The sequence below is a fragment of the Scyliorhinus torazame genome, chromosome 1 (genome assembly GCF_047496885.1).
Source record: "Scyliorhinus torazame isolate Kashiwa2021f chromosome 1, sScyTor2.1, whole genome shotgun sequence".
Lineage (NCBI taxonomy): Eukaryota > Metazoa > Chordata > Chondrichthyes > Carcharhiniformes > Scyliorhinidae > Scyliorhinus > Scyliorhinus torazame.
In genome coordinates this window covers 173,600,938-173,617,947 of record NC_092707.1, presented here as the reverse complement: position 1 = coordinate 173,617,947, position 17,010 = coordinate 173,600,938, and the positions used below count along the sequence as shown (strand labels likewise).

Below are 17,010 nucleotides of genomic sequence, written 5' to 3'. Positions count from 1 at the left end.
GGGGTTGGTCTGGTTACGTTGGCTGTGGGCGGGGTGTGGTCTGCTGCATCAAGCATGACGTGGTGGGCGTGGTTTGACTGTGCTCCATAAGCCTTTAACTGGTTTGTGTGAAACCACGCAGTCTTACCATTTGGGTATTTGATTTTATATACCGATGGGCTTACTTTATCCGTAATGGAGTACGGACCGAGTATTTCGGAGACAGAAATGTGCTGGGGTTATACACAGACAACATCACTTGTTGTCCGATATTATACTCCGTTGCATGTACTGCCTTATCAAAACAGGCCTTGCTGTTTTCTTTTAGTGCCCAGTTTAACAGCGGCTGCTAACTGAGCCGTTTTTACATTCGCAACTAATTGCTCAACGGCTTTCTCGTGGGTGAGGGCCGTAACTTCAGGGCTGGTCAGGTCTAAACCTAACAAGTACTCTGCCCCTTTCATGGGGCGTCCGGTCATGAGGGTGTGTGGGGTGTAACCTGTGGAGGTGGAAACAGTGTTACGCAAAAACATCAGCGCAAAGGGGAGGACAGAATCCCAAGTGGTGTTGTTCTGCTGGACAATTTTTCGGAGGGTGGTTTTTAGGGTCCGATTCATGCGCTCCACTATACCACTCGACTGTGGGTGGTACGCAATGTGAAATTTTTGGGTTATGCCAAATATCGTGAGGATGTTCTGCATGACCCGTCCCGTAAAGTGAGAACCTTGGTCCGATTCAATACTGCGGGGGAGTCCCCATCTTGTAAAGATGTGGTGGGTTAGGATTTTGGCTGTGGTTTTCGCGGTGTTGGTGCGGGTTGGAAATGCTTCCACCCACTTTGTAAAAGTGTCTATGACCACCAGAACATATTTATAGCCATTCCTGCAAGGGGGCAATGGACCTATAAAATCGATCTGGAGGTTAGTCCAGGGGCCGTCAACGGGTCGGGTGTGACTGAGTTGTGCCTTTTTGGCATATCTATCTGGGTTGTTCTGTGCGCAGATGAGGCAATTCTCAATGTAATGGGATACATCCTCTTTGAGATTTGGCCACCAACAAAGCTGTTTGAGGTGGGCTGCGGTGGGATCGATTCCCTGATGTCCATGACCATCATGGAATAAACAGATTAATTGGTTCCTATCCTGCTTAGGAACTACGTAAAGGGTGTCTTTTAACACCACACCGTCATGTGTGGTTATGAGGCTGGAAACTTCCCTTTCACGATCTCAGTGAGAGCGCTATCCAGCTTCTGGGCCTCTACTAGATCTTCGATCCTAGTCTGCGTGACCTGAACTGCACTCACTGGCGCACTCACTGGGGCGCTTTCGGGGGGCTTCCAAAAGTACCCATGCCTGGATCCTGCCTTAGCCAGTGCGTCGGCTTTAACATTTCCAGGGGGGGAGGAACGATGGTGGCTGCGGACTTTTATAATGCCAAAAGTCCTGTCCTTGGATTTTTGCAAAATATGGCGGAGTAATGGGGCTGAGGGGAGGGGTTTCCCATCCGCGGAAACAAATCCTCTTGTTTCCCAGAGGGGCAGAAATTCTGTGAGGCTGTTGCAGACGTATAGGCTGTCTGAATATATGTCTGAATATATGTCTGCTGGGCTGGGGAAGGAATCTGGGTGCTCTATAATGTAAGCGATGGCCGCAAGCTCTGCTGCCTGCGCGCCTAAGTGTCCGGGTAATTTTAATGCGATTTCTTCGAGGGCACGTCCCTGCGCGTCCTCCACATAAATTCCACAACCTGTTATGCGTTGCCCATCCAGGACTGTGGAAGATCCATCCACATAGATCCTAATGGGGTCACACGTGTCCGGGTGAGGGGGGCTTTGAGATGGAGTGGCTAGTTTTCTGGGGGGTGTTTTGGCTATAAAGGGGCCTGTATTATGGTGGGGCGAGATGATTTCACACTCATGGCGGATTCCGGGGTACTGTAAATTGTCCGCTAAGTATGTGTGTGTCTTGGTCCGTTTGACTGTGATGTCCCGTCCTTGTAAGAGAAGGGTTGGCTGACGGTACCGTCTTTAAGTCGTCCGTCTAGTAAAAGTTGGGTGGGGGTGTGTTCGGTCAAAATGGTGACGGGGTTCAGTCCGGTAATGTATGAAAAGTACTGGACTGCCCAGAAAACTGCAAGCAGGTGTCTTTCACAGGCTGAGAATCACTGCTCCACAGCTTCTAAAATTCGGGAGGCATAAGCCACGGGTCTTAGCTGGTCATGCCGTTCCTGCAGGAGCACGGCTGAAAGGGTGCGATCTCTGATCGCTACCTCTATGGCGTAAGGGGAAAGCGGGTCTGGAACTTGTAGTGCGGGGGCGGCTATGAGCGCCTGTTTTAATAATTCCACAGCATCCGTATGCTGCGGAAGCCATTCCCAGGGGGCTCCTTTCTTTAGGAGGTCTGAGAGGGGCGCTGCCTTGCTGGTTGTGGCGCACAAAGACTCCGTGAGACGAATAGAGTGAAGTCGATGAGGCTTTATTAAGCGTGTCTGTTCCCCAGCAGCCCGATAGTAAACTGGCCTGCGGGGGAAGGCACCGGCTTCTTATACTTCGCCTTCAGGGCGGAGTATGAGGTCAACGGCCAACCAGGACCCGGGATCTGTCAGCCAATGACATTAGGGCTTCCAGTCCCACATGACCCCCAATACATACTACCACACTGGTGAAACCGTCAATGTGGTTTCGGCAGTAGCCAACCAGTCCTAAAAACGACCGAAGGGCTGAAACGTTTTGGGGAAGGGGCAATTTAGCGATTGAGTCAATTCTTTTATGCTCGATCTCGCGTTTGCCGTGTGTGATAATAGTACCCAAATATACCACTTTTTCTTCCAATATCTGGGCCTTTTTGGGGTTTACTTTACAACCAATGGAATGTAATAATTCCAGGAGTTCGGACAGAAGCTCAATGTGCTCTTCCTTTGTGTCTGTCTGCAGTAGTAGATTGTCTACATACTGTACCAGACATTCGGGGCGAGAAAATTTCGCTAGTCCATTTGCCAGCTGTGGGTGGAAAATGGAGGGGGAGTTGTGGAAGCCTTCTGGCAGGCATGTCCACGTGTATTGCTGTGCTCGGAAAGTGAAGGCAAATTTGTACTGGCCTTTGCCAATGGAATGGACCAGAATCCATTACTGACGTCCAAAACCGTGAAATATCGGGCACGGAGTCCCTGTTTGAGCATGGTCTCGGGACTTGTTGCTACGGTGGGGGCTGCTACGGGGTGACTTTATTGAGTTCCCGATAATCAATGGTCAAGCGCCATGATCCGTTGGGCTTCCTTACTGGCCAAATCGGGGCATTATTACTTGAGGCTACCGATCTTAGGACGACCTGCTCTAATAAACTTTCTATAACCTTTAGGATTTCTCCCTCTGGGGGGAATCCGTACTGCTTTTGGGGTCTAGGGTCATGTCCTGTTATTTGTACGGAGCCGGTCATCCGTCCACAGTCGTGCTTGTGGGTCACGAATGCTGCCCTGTTTGTTTGCAGGACTGCCCTAACCTGTCGGTCTGTGCTGAGTGTGGTGGGGTTGAACCAAAACTCGCCTACTGCGCTAATTTTGTTCATGTAGTCCCCTATGTTGAGCGTTGCGGGGGCTCTAGCGGATTTCACCATCTTCCAGACACACTGGTTGACTGGATCGAAAGAGAGGTGGTGGGAATTCATGAAGTCGATCCCCAAAATGCGCTCTGCTGTTTGGGGCAGGTCGACTAAAACTACGGGGTGTTTTGTGTTGATGGTTCCGATTTGGATGGGTACAGGGGTTGTGATGTGTCCCTGCTGTGAGTGGCCTGTGACGCCGCTGAGGGTGATAGTGGCTGTAGTGGGCCACGTGTCCTTACCAAGGGTGGAGGAATTTAAGGTGGTGCGGGACCCTCCTGTGTCCCAGAGAAGCTCGATCGGCTGTCCCCTAATTTTCGCTGCGACTACAGGTCGTCCTGACCTATCCCAAAGGGTATCGCAGACCCAACTGGGGGAACCTATACACCGTCAGTCCGTTCCGGTCAAGTCTGTCTGATCCGACTGGGCGCTAACGCTATGTATGGGCTCTGCCTTTTTCTTAGTGAGAGTGCCTGTCTGTTGGGCTCTCTGTGGCTTTTAAGGGGCATTGCATTCTTTGGCAAAATGTCCCAACTGTCCGCAATTGTAGCATTCTTGCGGTTTTGCTGGGGGGCTGCTCTTTCCCTCGTTTACCCAGGCGGGGTTGTGAAGAGTGGTTCTTACTGCCTGCACGTCTGCGGCGGCTTGTTTTTCCTCGGGGGTTCTAGCGGCGGGTTTATTGTGAGCAGACTGTTCCCAAACGCGGGACAATCTTTTGACCACCCACTTCTCATTATGAGCCTCCTCCGAGGGGTCATAATTACTACAGGCATTCTGTCCTGCCTCCGTGGCATGGGAGATAAGGGTGCGGGTCCATTTGGCCATATTGTTTGCGGACAAATGGGCACGGTCTACGTTTCCGAAAACGGCTTCAAAGTGAATCCACAAGCGTCCTGCGAACGCTGTGGGGTGTTCAGACTTTTTCTGTCTGCACTTATTTAGGCCATCTACAGGGTCACCCCGGTTATACCCGATCGAATCCAGGATCGCGGTATGCATTTCTGCAAGGATGCCTCCTCCTACGTTCTGTGGGTCGGGCAGGGCTGCTGCGACCGATGGGTCTAAGCTGGGGACCATGAGCTTTACCTGCTCTTTCTCATCCAGGCCGTACAAGATCCCCTGGTGTTTGACGGTGGCAAAGAAATGGTGTGGGTCTGAAGCGGGGAGGAACGGTGTGATTTTAGCACACGCGTCCCATAATTGGGTCATTGTGAGGGGGGTGGAATATAGGAATTCCGCCTCGTCTGCTGTGGCTGTGTGGTGGGTTGTTACAGGGTTCATGGGAGCCTGAACTACCTGCTGTGTGGGGGTTGGGGGTGCTTTCCTCCTTTGGGGCTTTCCCTGCGCACATGTTCCCTGAACATATCTCTGCGCTGTCTCCTGCAATTCTTCCCAATCAGGGCCGTCTTCCTGTTCTAAACTTTCCCAAAAGGTGTCTTGGAATCCTTTTTGGACAGAAAGCAGTGATTGCAGCTCTGCAATTTGCTTTCGGCACTTCGCATGGTCTATGGTGCTCTGTCTTTGTTCTGTGGTTGCAGCGTGGAGCGCTCTCAAGGCTGCCTTGAGATCACTACATTGCTTCTGTAGCGTCTCCACCTGCTTCTCTGTCTCTTAACCAGGACTGCACGCTGCGTGTCCTGATAAGCCTTCTCATACTGGGATTGAAAACTGCTTAAATGCGCCAGGCAAGACTGGTGACCCCGTTTGGCGTCAGCCACCTCTTCGTCCTTGGCTTCTAACTGCCTTTTCAATTCCAGATTCTCTTTCTCTATCTCGCATACATCGATTTTACTCATACGATGTATGCCTTCTATTTCTTTCCGGAGCGTCCTGACGACCTCCTCTGTGCCTCGCAATTGTGCAATACAGGACACAATTGCCATCGGCTTGCGCGCTTTTGCTAAGCTCTTCTTATGGATTTCACTCATGTTCTCCCACCAAGTATGCCCTATACTTCCGGGACCTGAGTCGTCATTATTGCAGAAACCGCACCACACGGGCCATACTTTGCCCTGTAGAACTGTCCGAATTTCCACTTCCCAAATGGGACACTGTCCCACTTTAACGCTGCTGATCGGTGCGACCGCAAATTCTTCGGGGTTCATGAGGCGTTGCATTGCCTGCATGGCCATCTCTCTTATCTGCTTGCTTTGTTCGAATTTGGAACAGGGGGCTAAGGTGGTGTCGTAGATGCGGGTACGGCTTGCGCTAATTTCCGAAAATACCGACTTCCGACAGTTTTGACGCAACAAAATCTATCAGTTTTACCTTATAACCCTGTTAGTTACGCATGCATACACACACTTCCGAATTGTGAATTATTAACCAGAACCGCTTGAACACGTGTGGTTTTTTTGTTTTTGTTTCCAATTGGATTCTATTCCAATTTCTGGGGTTCTCCCGAAGTGGTTTTCCACTTCTATCTCGGGTCCCGGCGGAATCACCAATTATGTTGCTCTTATTAGCCTTAGTTTTATAAGCTCTGATTATGTCACCTTTGCTCACGAGTCGCCAGGTATCTTTCGGATACCGCCACGTGGTTCAAGCTCGACTTATGATTAATAAGTCAGCACACTGCTTAGTAAGATTGAAATCAACGGTCATTTATTTAGTACAGCAATAAATACTTACACAATAATCCTACTTTCTATATCACTACCTACCACTACTGGCCAATACTTAACTTTTGGGGATGGCCCACCAGGTCAGGGAAACAAATGGCTTATCGAATTGGGTCTGGCCTGTGGGATTCAAAAGGCTGATACGGGTCGATGGCTAGGAGTCTCTATCGGGTAGCGATCGCTGGAGTCAAACTTACGGTTTCTTATCGATGGTTCTTGCGAAGGTTGCGAGCAGGAGAAGAAGGGAGAGAGAGCGAGATCTGAACTTGACCCCTCCATTTATAGGGCCCAGGGGCTTCCTGCCTCTCGGGGCGGCCCTTGACCCTTAGTCCCAAGTGATTGGACTTGTTCCCAATCACTGGGTTCGATCCGCTCCAATAATGGGGCGATTCCTTGATCGGGGGGTGGTCGTTCACCTGTCTTTGTCTCGGCCACTGCTGGCGCCGAGAAGTCTGGATCGGCATTCAATTGCTCATATGTTGCAATTGTTCCCGGGGATAGCCGATTAAACTGCAGATGTCTGTGTTGATGTGCTGCTAATGGTCGCAGGTATCGATCTGGGCCGACTTCCCCAGAGCCGAATACGCTATTCTGCCTGCAGCTGTCCGTTTGTGCCCTGTTGGCTGCTTTTCCCATCAGCCTTTTCGGTCAGCCATTTTATATCGGGTTTTGGCCAAATAAATCGGGAATCAGCCATTTTAGGTGGCTACAAAACATACAGCCAATGGGTCATTACAACAGGACACAACCAATGGGTAATCAAGACACCCAGAGGTGGCATTACCACAAGGGGGTACTTCACAATCCATTGAAGTGGGAAATGGTTCAGAAGGGCACTTGGCACAGAAGATGGCTGCCTGACACACAAGATGGAGACACAGAGAATAAAGCAGACATAACTGATGCAGCGGGGTGCCAGTAGGACAGATACAGGACAAAGGGAGCCAGACAGGAAGATTAAGAAATACATAAATGCGGGACACCACTTGAATAAAGCGGACTTCAGCCAAGGTGTACACAATGATATGCTAATACGAATGTCTTGGGCCATTTCCTAAAACAAAGGGACAATCGATACAACTTTCCTGCTGCTGCCTGTAACCTGTAAAACCTCTTTAACTATAACCATGTGTAAATGGCAAAATGCTTACAAATAGCAATGTACAATCTATAAAAATGTTTAAAGATAACAAGGTGATAATTGTTTTGTATCTGGGCTTATTGTGAACCCGAAGTGGCTGTTTAAAGATAACAAGGTGATAATTGTTTTGTATCTGGGCTCATTGTGAACCCAAAGTATGAAATGAATGACTGCCATTCAAACCGAGAGAAAGTCTGGCTACTGTACCGCGGGGTACGTACGCTTTCTCCCGAAGCTTCGTGTAACAATAAAACTGCACTTATTTGAACACAGCGAGTCTGACTCTTGAAGTGGTTGATTTTTCCCACAACATATTGGCGTAGTCTGGCAGGGTCTTACTTCTGGTGAGTTCCGATCGAAGGCCTCGATCGGAAAGCCGGGGTAAAGATCGTTTCGAATCTGCAGGAGTCAGACAGTTCAAAAGGTGCAGTTTAAAACAAGGTACCTATAGTGATAAGCATAGTGCTATAAGTCTTGACTGTATAGTGACATGATAATAGATCAGGTTTGGTACTAACTGCTGATAGTATTAAGGATTTGTGGCCTGTGCTGATCAACAAACGGACAAGGTAGAGCTGCCCCAAACGCCCAGCCTTAGACCTCAAGAGGAGGAATCTCCCACGCGAAGGTCAGGATTTGAAGTGGGTATTGAGGCACCAAAGGCACTAAGGATTGTGAAGCACAAGTGGCAGAAATCGGCTAACCCCGAACTCTGTAGTGGCAAACAAACGCAGAGTTCTTGTATGAAAGTAGAGCATAAGTTGGGTACTGGGCTGCCCAATGTCTTATTAGCGGTGCGGAAAAGGAGCTGATCAACTCTGACCTAGAGCCGAACTCCGGTAGAGAAGCACGTTGCCGAGGTGGTAATAGTGGACACCGTGAGTATAAGTCAAACCCTGAGAGACGGTAGCGATAGCGCGGCGCTGGAATAGTAATAGTGGCTGTGGGGTAGTGAAGTCCCTTCAGTAGCGAGCACACTTTACTCATAGTAACCGCGGGTATTGAAGTCTGCGAGATGGCAGGCAATGATATAAAAAGGGGATCTGCAGGTTCTCTTATCGAGACATATATGACAGACAGACAAGTGTTGATAAAAAAGATGAAGAAGGACGGCTGGGACACTTCCCAGACCTTAGAACAACAGAGGGGTTGGATAGACAAAGAGAAGATAAACAAGACTAAAAAGATAGGGATAATGTTAGTACATCAGTTAGCAGGACTAATTGAACAAGTAGGCACCTCTACTGAAAAGTGGAAGGAAGACAAAGAGAAGATCTAGAGTAAGGGAACTGGAGAAACACAACCACGTGTTGAGAGAACAACAAGGGAGGGGGGAAACTGATCCCCTACCCCCTTACGAGCCCACACAGCAGGGGTCAACCGCCCCTCCGGCAGGGTGGGGTGCGTTAGAATACAATTTAGCACCAGTAACCAGAGGGGGAACAGATGCGCAGCCAAAAGCAAATTATAAACCCTTTACCCCAGGTGAGAGACAGCAGATAATGGCTTCCCTGGGCAAATTACAACCTAGAAGCGCAAACACCAAATTCTAGGCACAATCTGGGTAGGACACAAGTTACACCTAAGAGAAGTACACCAGCTGGTCAGGGCAGCCTGTCCAGCAGATAAGTGGAGGCAGGTAGCTGGCGGACCCGCCACTCCTGCAGCCCAGGATTATAACGGGGGACGTTATAAAGCAAAATGATTCACCTAACCGGGATAGGAGGGAACAAAACACCCGCCTACCTGAGCGAAACCACGTTAGTAGAAATAAATAATTTATATATACCCATGAGATTCTTTGTATGCCAAAATAACGAGGGTACAATAATGGGAAATGATTTAATGAAGGAATATAAAGTTTTAATAGATTGTGGAAAGGGAGAATTGATTTGGCCAAGACAGGACGGTCGGGAAACTAAAATAGAGAAACTTACAAATCACTTGGAAACCATTAAGGTGGCCACAGTCACTGGGTTGCCAAGATGCATAGCCGCTTTAGATTGTGCCGCCTGGGCTGTAAGAATTAGCGAACCAGTAGTGATGGCAGGGAACATAATCCTCCACACCAAGCACACTTTGGTGGAAATGTTAAATACGGGGAAATTGAGGTCAGTCTCGAACATAAGGAGGGCCAAGTGGGAAGCTGTCCTCCTACCCCCAAGCAAGTCCGTAGTAATAGTAAGAGATATAGGGGAGAATCCAGCAGAAGGGATTTGAGATACAGGAGAGCCACACACCTGTGGAGATGTAGACAGAGATGAAGGAGAAGGTAGAATAAAAGACACATCATTAACAACAGCTGAGGAGACCGCCTCTGTAGATGGGTCACGAAAATATGTGGAAGGATCACCCTGGACAGGATGGGCAGTAGTGAATAATAAGTTAGAAACCATAAGGTCAGGAAGGATTGACGGAGGTCAATCCGCACAAGTAGCTGAACTAGTGGTGCTCACACAGGCACTAGAGTTATCTGAGGGAAAAACCGTGAACATATACACGGATAGCCGATATGCATTTGGAATTATACATGATTACATGACAACATGGGGAAGGAGATGGTTCATAACCACTGGCGGAACCCCTATCAAACATCAGCAAAGAATTAAGGTGCTATTAAAAGCCAGTGAGAAACCCCGAGAAGCCACAGTAATCAAAATTAAAGCGCACCAGAAGGAGCCAGGAAGAGACAACCTGGATTGGTTGAATTTCAAAGGAACCAAGCAGCTGATGCAGCAGCACAACTGGCTCGAGAACAAAAAACAATTAGCGAGCTATCAATAGCAGCTACAGAACCAGTAGAAGAAGATATAGATATTAGGGAATTACAGGGGAACACCCCAAGTGAGGAGAGAGAGAGAGATGGGAAGTGCAGGGTGCAGCCAAAGGGACTGATAATGTTTGGAGATGAGAGGATAAGGTGATAGCACCGGAATGCATCCAGAACACCCTATTGGAATTACACCATGGGCTCGCGCATGTGGGTAGAGAGGCCATGATAACCAGCTTAGGAAGAGAATGGTGGTGGAAAGGGATGGGAAGAGACGTAGCCCGACACTGCCACCAATGCGTGATATGTGCACAACACAACCCTGGTAAACCCATAAAAATTAAAATAGGACACCAACCCAGACCCAAAGAACCCTGGGAACACCTGCAAATGGATTTCACAGGGCCACTACCACAATCCCATGGAAAAACTTATTGTCTGGTCATCATAGACCAATTCACCCGGTGGGTGGAAGCATTCCCTACCAGAAATTGTACTGCTACCACGGTAGCCAGAATATTGGCAGAGAAAGTAATCTCTAGATGGGGAGTGCCCCTACAAATTGATTCGGACCAGGGGACACACTTCACTGGGAAAGTGATGAAAACAGTATGTAAGCTGATGGGGATAAAACAAAAATTCCATATCCCCTATCATCCACAGAGTTCTGGGATGGTGGAACGTATGAATAGAACACTTAAGAATACATTAGCTAAAGCCATGCAAACATCGGGAAAAGTGTGGACAGAGGTGTTGCCCACTATACTTTTTTAAATTTAAAAAAAAATATATATATTTATTAAAGTTCTTTTAACAACACAATTTTTCTCCCTTACAAACAATAACCCCCCCCCCCCCCCCCGCTAACGAAATAACAAAAAATCGCACTGAGCAAGATATATACATGGCAAAATGGTATATTTATATAGCTTTATACGCTGGCTCTCTCCCGCACGTGCCAGTTTCCCCAACCCTTCATGTTATCTCTTGCTCATCCACCCCCCCCAAGCAATCCCCCCCCCGGTTGCTGCTGCTGCTGACCGACCTTCCTCTAACGCTCCGCAAGATAGTCTAGGAACGGTTGCCACCGCCTGTAGAACCCCTACGCAGACCGTTGCCCACTATACTAATGAGGCTAAGAGCTACTACAAACCGGACAGCCGGATTAACCCCTTATGAGCTAATGACAGGACGGGCGATGCAATTACCAGAAAGCATCCTAACAGGTGGGACCGATGTAGGTCCGCTAAAAGACAGAATCAGGAGATATGTTTCGGAACTGAGCACCCAGCTAAAAGGGATGCGCAAATTCGTAAAAGACAATCAGGAACAAAAAGACACACAAAGGGAGCTTGAAATATTCGCTGATGTCCCAGCAGCGGGGAGTCGCTTCCTCATAAAAACACTACCTGTTAAGCCAGGATTTGCCCCAAAATGGAATGGGCCATATGAAGTCATAATTAGTGGCGACACCTGTGCCTGTATTGACATAAGAGGGAAGGGAACTTGGAAACACGACCCAGCTAAAATTATATAAACCTGAACATGAATGAACTAATCCGATTGCTTTCCCCCAAACACAGGAGGAGACCGCGAGCGAAGGACCAGTGTACTCGGAAAGTGTAGAACAGTTCTGCAACCAAGCATACAGACAGATTATAAACTATAGTGTTAGAATTGATACTTGCTCGTTGTAAAAATGTGTGTAACCACGGGTGTGATTATGATACTTTGCGTTGTCGCGACTGTAAATTTGACTGGGCTAGAGGATAATCTATTTTACAAAGCCCACATAAACTTACACGGGAATCGAACTGTATGCTACCCATTAGCGCAGTCGGTAGAAGCCCTATTTGTAGCCACCCCTGGGTGGCTCCCGAGCAATTTATATACAGTTGATACATCAGGTGCACCCTGTAAGGGAGAAATCAGAAAGTATAAAAAGGGGATACAGGGGAGATGTGTGAAACTTGTAAATCCCAACGACTCTGGGGGCGCGGAGCTCCAAAAGGAGGGAGGGAAAGCTGGTCAAGATGCAGCAAGCTATCCGCTTTATTTCACAGGGCAGGGATGGGGATATGCCTATGCCCTGGTCCCCACAAATAATTCCTGCATACAGACGCAGTGCATCCGCCAGCATTGTCGGGTTAATAAAGGACAGTTTACTTGCACCTGCAATGAACTAAAATGCCTGAACATAACCGCAGGAAGACAGCTCATGTGTGGGCAGTGCAATGGGACTCACGTAAGCTCAGCCACATGGACATACCCGTTTGATACTTACCAGGTGGTGGAATCCAACGGGGAGTCTGGGGAACCGAAAAATTGGGAATACAGGCAGACTCATAATCAGGACACTACATGCTACCGGGCAAAGGAGGGATACGTCTTCCTCTTCAATGGAACGTACGCGACAGAAACACTACATCTCCCAGGCCTTTTTGCAATGGGAACCATTGGACCACTCACCGTACCATGCCCTCAGAAGGGACATATTCGGAGAAGAATAGTGACCCGGGCTATCAGCAAGGAATTCTGCGCTGACTGGGAAACCCCGGGCACATTAGGATCATCCCTGGGGTACGGGTTCCTCGGGACTCCATCTCTGGGGGGAGCAGCAGGAGTGATTAGTGCTAAGAACAGAAATGTAATTGTTTGTGGATTAACAATCTTGGGAAACAGTACCTCAAAAGCGCTAGAGGCTGTCAACCAAGAAATGGCTGAACTCAGATTATATGCACAACAGACACGGCATGCAGTAGACTACCAGTTAGCCCAACAAGGGTGAGTGTGTACAATCATAGGAGATAAATGTATAACCCATGTCATAGACAAATCCTATAATATTACAGAGGCCATTCACAATATCAGGGAACAACTGGATAACTTCAAACAGGGACCCACAAAAGGAAGTAGCTGGCTAGAGTGGCTAGTGGGAAATACCTGGGGACTCTATTTAATACACGGGCTGGTCATGTTCATATCGGTCACACTGGTGTGCTGCCTTAGCTTTGGGTGTCTAAAAATCTGCTGTAGTACCGTAACAAAGGTTGTGTCAGGAGCCAGTGTCACCCTTAACGAAACCACGATATTCCCCGAAGACTCCAGGAGATGCGGAGAAAGACGGGAAGTTGTGGACCTATACCTATGAGAGGTGCCGTGGTGTTGGTCTACGGGGCTGTTGGGGCGACAACAGCCCGGACCAAAAGGAGGGGTTGAAGTGGGAAATGGTTCAGAAGGGCACTTGGCACAGAAGATGGCTGCCTGACACACAAGATGGAGACACAGAGAATAAAGCAGACATAACTGATGCCTGGAGTCCAGTGGGGTGCCAGTAGCACAGATAGGAACAGATCCAGGACAAAGGGAGCCAGACAGGAAGATTAAGAAATACATAAATGCGGGACACCACTTGAATGTGTACACAATGATATGCTAATACGAATGTCTTGGGCCATTTCCTAAAACAAAGGGACAATCGATACTACTTTCCTGCTGCTGCCTGTAACCTGTAAAACCTCTTTGACTGTGGCCATGTGTAAATGGCAAAACGTTTACAAATAGCGATGTACAATCTATAAAAATGTACAATCTATAAAAATGTTTAAAGATAACAAGGTGATAATTGTTTTGTATCTGGGCTCATTGTGAAACCGAAGTGGCTGTTTAAAGATAACAAGGTGATAATTGTTTTGTATCTGGGCTCATTGTGAACCCAAAGTATAAAATGAATGACTGCCATTCAAACCGGGAGAAAGGCTGGCTACTGTACCGCGGGGTATGTACGCTTTCTCCCGAAGCTTTGTGTAACAATAAAACTGCACTTATTTGAACATAGCAAGTCTGACTCTTGAAGTGGTTGATTTGTCCCACAACACCATATAAAAGGACAGGGCACACATGCTCTGCCTCTTTCCACAGACATCTAGAGAGTACATCAGGGTTGATCAACAGCATCACACCCAGCACGTGGCTTAGAGCAGGCTGGTAAAGATAGACTGAGTTACTACAGCTAGATTAGCAGAGAGTCAAACTCATTTAAGAACTGTGTTAATAGTTCAATAAACAAGTTGAACTCATTTCATAGTCTGGAGCTTCCTTTGTCAAAGCACACATCAAGGAAGCAGCTTATGCTACACGAAGCAGCATAACACAACAGTGCTAACGTTTTACCACTTCATGGCACATATTCCCTTCATTAATCTGACCTTTGTGAAATCTCTGAGTTACATCACATCATATCAAAAGTCAGCAGGACTAGAAACATATTTCCTACAGTTCTATTTTTTTCCTTTTCCATTCCCCAGCACCAAGGTGTCCCTGCAATTCATTGATCAAAATGCTTCCCTTGAGACATCAGCAGCAGACTGCCTTTGAGCAATTCACAGATCAACTTTACCTCTCTGAGAAAGCTGTTTACTGCGTCTTGCTTCTCAACATGCCACAAATTTTATCAACAGCTTAAACCGTTATGTGTCATGGCACAAAGCTAACACAATGCCAGCTATGCAGAATTACCGACTTCAAGCTAGAGTTTATTTTCTCACAAAATAGAGGCTTTTAAATGGGAGAGGGAAGAGTCATGGCAAACAAATTAATAAAAATGGATTTGTTACATAAGAAATTGTGGTCAGCATAGGTAAGGAGCAATGGACTGCAGAAAATAAAGTACATGCGAACTGAATCCCTGTTGGGATTTGTAGTTGCCTATGTTTTATCTGTCCTCCCTGAAGCCCACACACAATTGCAATTCCTAGGGTGGGGGTGGGGAGGGGAGGGTTCACTGATGAGCCAGTAAGGACAAAAGGCCAGGATTTCTACCCTTCTTAACCCATGGACACTGGGGTCCAAAACAGCATCTTCACTATTGTCACAGCTGAGACCTGGGGGTAAACTTTAGACTTTTGATGTCCTGTCGTCACTCTGCCAAAATAAATCAGGATTTATTGATGATCATTTTATTATACAATTCTGTTCATTTTACTATCTTCTTTCCCTTGAGGGAAGAAACAACTAAATATTGTAGTAACTTTTATGTATTTGATATTAACATTATTTTGTGATTATAATTACAATGTATTAATTACATGCAACTTTTTAAAAACTTAATTTTGGGGAATGTATTAAATGGTCATTTGGAGTACAGAATTTGAGTATTGCTGAAGAACAGAGATATGCTGTCTAAGCTTTTTGTTTTGCATGCATCAGGACAGATTGCAAGATCGGCAAGTAAAGGAACAACAATTTATAGTGAGAATAAAATGTTGATTGGTTGATAAGTGGACTCACTACATGAACTACAGCAACAACTTTAATGTAGCAGGAATATTACCAAGCAAAATTTGGACCCAAGCCAGAAAGGAGATAGGGCAAATGGCCAACGGCTTGGTCAAAGTTTTAAGGATGCAGCGGGAATTCCAAAGTTTAGGATCTTGATGTTGAAGGAACAGCCACGAATAGTGGAGCGATGAATGACAATGTGTGTGGGGCTTTGCAACAGCAGAGGAATCTTGGAAGGCTGTTATGCTGTCTATGAGGTATTGCAATTGTTCCCTCTGATCATACATCACTCTCCCCAATTCAATGCAGACTCGTTGGTGGAAAGTCTCTCTCAGAACAGTAACGGTCCAATGTGCCCATGCATTAAATATCCCCTCCTCTAACACAAACACCCCTTTCCAGAAAGCATTGATTCACAGTGACTATTTTATCTCCTAAATTTAAAACCTCTCTTTCAACTTCCCTCTTTTCTATTTTTCTATTTTCTACATTCGCAGCATTTAGCAATGAAAATTATAGCTAGGCCAGCACTGAGTGAATAAGTATAGTAATTATGTCAGAATCAGTGTGAATATTTTATTCTCACTTGCCAAATCTTAATTTAGAACATGGAATTGCAAGATTTCTATACAGTATAGCTTGAATCTAAAGTTGGGACCTAATGTCATGAATTTGCTGCAACAGCAGTAAAACAAAGTGAACAAAATATAATAAGATAGGAGATATCCAGCAACAGGTAGAAATCTGCCTAGAGACAACAGTAGACAGCATAAAAAACCCCATTGATATGCATCTATCCCAGTAACGAGATTAGGAGGCCATTTAGATAATAATTAGGATGAATAGCTTATGAGGAGAAACAGCTTATAGACGATTGGGAAGATCAATAAGATATACATATGTTAATGTATAGTCAAGGAAGTTGATAGGGGTAAACAGCTGAATATGCAGAAGGCATAATCAAAGAGGAAAAAGATATAATTGGCCTGACAATCAGAAGACAGAAAGGCAGTTAGCATCTAGCATTCTCAGAATGTAGACAGGCCAGTTTCCAGCCACCAAGCCAGAAAGCTAGTTTTTTCAGCTAGCAGCTGAGAAGCCAGTTTTACGCCAAACAAGGTCTTAGAGCCAAGACCGTGCAGAAAACCTTTATAATAGCAGTTTTAAATATCTTTGATGGACCAGGAAAAATGTTTCCCAGACTTAAATATCATCCCTGGATTGTGCGGTAACTATAAGCCGGTTATGTAATTTGGATGTTGTTTGGGGAAATGGGGAAGTCTTACAGGGTTCAGGTATCGAAGATATATTTTGGAACAATGGATACATTCTATATATATTGTGTGTGTGTTTAGTATTTCGTTCATCTTAATTGTGTGAGAGTAAGAGTAGTCCTGTTTGGTGTGTATTTGTCTTTTCTTTACTTTAATAGACAGTCTTTAATAATTGTTACACAATGACTGGACTGTTATTCTGACTAGGATTTCACTTGTCTCCTCATACCAAAGCAAAATTATACACCCCCCCACAAACCAGTGTTCCAAGTTGGGATACCCTCACAGATAACATCAGCATGCCTCGTGATTCCCGACTAGATACTAGAATAAAGAAATCTTACTGCCA

At 46.5% G+C, this 17,010-nt stretch overlaps 1 protein-coding gene across 1 annotated transcript in view; it reads right to left on the bottom strand.

Annotated features, from left to right (window-relative positions):
• The window catches only part of tekt2 (tektin 2 (testicular)), an 83,991-nt gene that overhangs the window by 33,599 nt on the left and 33,382 nt on the right, over positions 1–17,010 (bottom strand). The gene's annotated exons all lie outside the window — the stretch shown is intronic.